Raw genomic sequence first — 3782 nt, forward strand, 5'->3', positions numbered from 1 at the left:
CAATGAACAAGACAGGACTTATATGGAGAGTAAAAACAACAGGTGAAGCAAATACATTGGACAAATGAAAGAACCACTCAGGCAAAGCAGCAGTCTGGATCTGTGCCTGAAAGAGGTGACAACCGCTGTATATAGGATATAGCCCCACTACACTGCCTTTAAATAAGTTACATACTTAAGGATGTGGGGGGCTACTATGGAATCCCCTGGCTCTGTCTGGTTCTGTGGTCAAAGCTCAACAAGGTGCACTCCTCAGTCTTCCTGTCACATGGAAACATATATTACTATGGAGCACAGGGAAAAAGCTAAGTTTAATTTAGCCACAGCCTACCTCTTGAACATAGCATCCACAGCCTACAAGCCCACAGGACTGCAAAGATCTGCACACACCAAAGCACTGCTCACAGGAGGCCTCAGACAAAGGAAGTGCTGCACCCTCACCTGGCCTTTTAAAGGCAGGCATATCTATCCCCACCCATTACTAGGTAGAGTTACAAACATAAATTTCATCACGAAATACATTCATGCATTTCGTTACCCTGTCCCTGTACATGTGTAATGACAATAAAGTTGAATCTAATCTAATCTAATCTAATCTAAACCAGGCCTCTAGGCCTAACTCAGCCCTCACATAAAAGCTGCTGTGATATTCTAACATGTGATCAACATCCATCATGTCGCAGTGTGAAGATTTTCCTTCAAGCCAAATGTTGTATATGTTTTGAAGTTGTATCAGTATAAAAATCAGAGGTTTCTTTTGTGTGTGGACTTTCTCCACTGGCTTGCATAACACTGTTTTACTGAGAAAATAATTCATCTTAGAACTTAGGACTGTCTGAATGTGGCTTCTGGTTCTTGTAGGGGGCCAAAGTTGCCTCCACCTTCTGAGGAGATTTAAGTCCTTTGGAGCGTGCAGGTCTCTTTTAAATAAATACTATGACTCTGTGGTAGCCTCCGCTGTCCATTATGCCGTGCTCCACTGGGGAGCGGGCAGCATTGTTTAGTTGTACTCTGGCCTAATTTTTCATCTGCCCATGGCAGGACTGTGCAATATTTTTTCTCTTTCCCACAGTATCCTACTCGTCACCCCTCCATCATCATGTAAATTTGTATATAGCCAGTTTTTACTGTTTTTGTATTTTGTCTGATGCATCTAATGTGAGAAAGGACAAGATCATGATTAGAATCTTAAAAAAGTAAAAGTCATCAACATTTTATTCTGTAATAATCGTAGCTTCCATCTTTAAAGGACTGGAAGAGGAAGAAGTTTACAAGGAATCATTTAGAAGAGTTTAACAAATAAACTGCTTTAATACATGAATCTGAAAAGGTGTGTATGAGTGAAAGAGACAGACATGTACAGACTTAACTAGCTGTTCAACAGTGAGAGAGTTTCTCTAACAGGAGGAGACTATCTCTGCTACACTCTACACAGAGACACTGAGGAACCAAACCACCTGAACCCAAACCCAGGATACAGAGGTTCAGTGAATGTGGTGTTGAAGGTGTAGAGGTGGATCAGTGAGTCAGAGGAGACTCTGTAGAAGGACAGAGAGCCAGCAGGACAGTCCACATACACTGCTACTCTGTCAGAGACAGAGGAAGATAATGAAAAGAAGGAGGAGGAGAAGACAGGTGTCCTTCTGTTATTGTGCCAAACAGAGTACCCATCATCAGAGCAGAACAGACTCCAGGACTGATTGTTCCATCCATACAAACAGTTTTCTCTGTTTCCTTTCCTTCTGATTCCTCTGTAACTCACTGATATATAAACCCTTCCACTCCACTCAACCTCCCAGTAACAGCGACCTGTCAGGCCATTACTACACAGCAGCTGAGGACACTGGTCAAATCTGTCTGGCTGATCAGGATATGACTGATCCTCCTCCACACGTGTCACCTTCATGTTGTTGCCAGACAGTTTGATCTGTTTACTGTGTTTGTGTCGATGGTGAGTTCACAGTAATCTGATGGAGAGAAGAAGACACAACACAGCTGCAGTTATTGATCTATCATCTGATCACTGATTGACACTTTGAAGATGGTTGAATGTGTGCTGCTTTGTTTTCAGGAATCAAATGAAAACTACACTTACACTTCCTCAGACCTGGTCTCAACCATCGGACTCCACCAGGCTCCACCCTGAAAGGAGGATGGGGGTCAGACCAGCACGTTCTCTTTCAGCATGCAAACCTGGACATTACATGGCTCTCATACACAGATGCTTTGATTATTCTGTTCATTCAGCAAAGAGACAAAGGACCTGGAGTCCTTATCTTGGAATTATACGGAGCAGGGAGGTGACATGGAGGAAAGGTTTTCATTTGTCTTCTCCATTTGATATCACTTTTGGTGTCAGACACAACAAAAGATCAGGTTCAGCTGATAATTGATCATGGATATTTTAGAAGACAGAGATATGATCAGAGACCTGATTTCATTTCATCAGATGAATGTCTCTGAGCAGTGTAGATGGTCTTATTATTGTTGGGGTGTTATTATTAGTGTGTCAGCACTGAACAGGTATCTAAAGTCTTTGGGGTTGTTGTGGTGAAAGCACTCTGAGTGCTCAAAGTGGCTCTGTTGGTTCAGGAGCAGTTCAACCAGCTGCAGCTCAAATGTTTCCACGCTGGCTTTGTGCTGATGCAGCATGAAATCCAGACTGAGAAAGTCCTGCTCAGGTCACAGAAAACAGCTGACCACACCTGATTTAATGATTGTCACATATTTTCTCTTAAATATGACACAGTGAGTCATGATGAGATATTGAAATCAGAATTAGATAATACCCCTCTTTGTGTTGTTGTTGAATTCAAAGCACTTCTGTAGAGATCTGTCATCAGCTGTGACACACTAAATGTTTCCAGCTCTTCCTCCTCTATCACACACTGTCTGTGGCTGCAGCAGGCCTCTCCATACCTGAGGGTGTCCATTCTCCAGCGTGGATCCTTCAGTCCAGCAGACAGTAGCTTCACTCCTGAGTCTCCTGGATGATTGTAGCTCAGGTCCAGCTCTCTCAGATAGGAGGGGTTGGAGCTCAGAGCTGAGGCCAGAGAAGCACAGCCTTCCTCTGTGATCAGACATCCTGACAGCCTGCACACATACAACATCACACAGGAACTCTCTGTCAACACCTGCTGGTCTGTTTTGTTATTTTTTGTTCATATTTGTTGTCATAGTTTGGTTTTGGTTCTGGTCCATTTTGGTCCAGGTTCAATGTGTTTAAATCAAACTCCTTAAACATCATCTGTAGGATTAAAAAAAATCAACAACTGAAGCACAAACGAGAAATGATGAATAGCTCTGAGTCTAGAAAGTTCTGCTGAACTTTAATAAAATTTACTTTGAACAGTCCTACACAAGTTGCCTGTTTGTCCACTGATGTAAATCAGATATGAGCAAATCATCAGCTAAACAGGTTGATGGATCCTGACCTGAGAGTCTCCAGGGTACAGTGTGGACTCTTCAGTCCAGCAGACAGAAGCTTCACCCCTGAATCCTGCAGGTCGGTGTTATTCAGGTCCAGGTCTCTGAGACTACAGGACTGGGAGCTGAGAACTGAGGACAGAGCTTCACAGCTTCTCTCTGAGAGGTTACAGCTGCTCAGTCTGAAGAGGAAACAATGAAGAAAAAGTCAAATAACATTTGTGTTTAAAGGACAATCAAAGGAACAAAACTCTCAGTTTGCTCCGTAGCTCACAGCAAACTAACAGACCTGCATTTGAAAACTGGGCCAAACATCAAACACAGATTTGTTCAGTGAAGCAGGAATATCAGTTCTT

General features: G+C 42.9%; 1 long non-coding RNA gene across 1 annotated transcript; it reads right to left on the minus strand.

Moving 5' to 3' along the window:
* Positions 1-1768: 1768 nt before the first annotated feature.
* On the minus strand, positions 1769-2932 carry LOC121176397. Its single transcript, XR_005892973.1, has 3 exons — positions 2920-2932; positions 2096-2142; positions 1769-1967 (listed from the first exon to the last, which is right to left on the minus strand). It is a non-coding gene; the product is annotated as an uncharacterized LOC121176397 (long non-coding RNA).
* Positions 2933-3782: the final 850 nt, after the last annotated feature.

This window comes from Toxotes jaculatrix, chromosome 22 (assembly GCF_017976425.1).
Source record: "Toxotes jaculatrix isolate fToxJac2 chromosome 22, fToxJac2.pri, whole genome shotgun sequence".
Taxonomy (NCBI): Eukaryota; Metazoa; Chordata; class Actinopteri; family Toxotidae; genus Toxotes; species Toxotes jaculatrix.